This window comes from Solanum tuberosum, unplaced genomic scaffold (genome assembly GCF_000226075.1).
Source record: "Solanum tuberosum cultivar DM 1-3 516 R44 unplaced genomic scaffold, SolTub_3.0 scf00186, whole genome shotgun sequence".
Classification (NCBI taxonomy): Eukaryota; Viridiplantae; Streptophyta; class Magnoliopsida; order Solanales; family Solanaceae; genus Solanum; species Solanum tuberosum.
The window spans coordinates 141,936-142,733 of NW_006239112.1; positions in this window are offsets into that span (position 1 = coordinate 141,936).

Below are 798 nucleotides of genomic sequence, written 5' to 3' on the forward strand. Positions count from 1 at the left end.
TTCCCAAGTAGCTCCCTCTACAGACTGACTCCTCCACAAAACCTTGACTAAAGCGACTTCCTTGTTTCTCAACCTTCGAACCTGACGACCAAGGATTTCAACTGGTACCTCTACATAAGTTAGACTATCCTTCACAGCCACACTTTCTAATGGTACAATAGATGCTGGATCACCCACACACTTCTTCAACAACAAAATGTGGAAAACCGGATGCACTACTGCTCGTTCTGTTGGAAACTTTAACTCATAAGCCACTTTACCAATCCTTTTCAAGATCTTGTAAGGGCCTACATATCTAGGAATGAGCTTCCGTTTCTTGCCAAATTTCATTACCCCTTTCATAGGTGACACTTTCAGGTAAACCCAATCATCAACTTGGAACTCTAGTTCCCTTCTCCTTACATCTGCATAAGATTTCTGGCGACTCTGGGATGTCTTAAGTCTATCTCTAATGAGTTGAACTTCTCCATAGCATCATGAACTGAATCTGGCCATATCAAGGCTGCTTCACCCACTTTAAACCAACCAACTGAAGAACAACATCTACGCCCATACAATGCCTCATAAGGGGCCATCTGAATGCTGGAATGGTAATTGTTGTTGTAAGCGAACTCAATAAGAGGGAGGTGGTCATCCCAACTACCCTTGAAATTGATCACACACGCTCTCAACATGTCCTCTAAGGTCTGAATGGTACTCTCTCCTTGACCATCCATCTGCGGATGAAATGTTGTGCTAAGGTTAACCTGAGTACCAAGACCTTTCTGAAATGACTTCCAGAAATGAGAGGTAAACTGA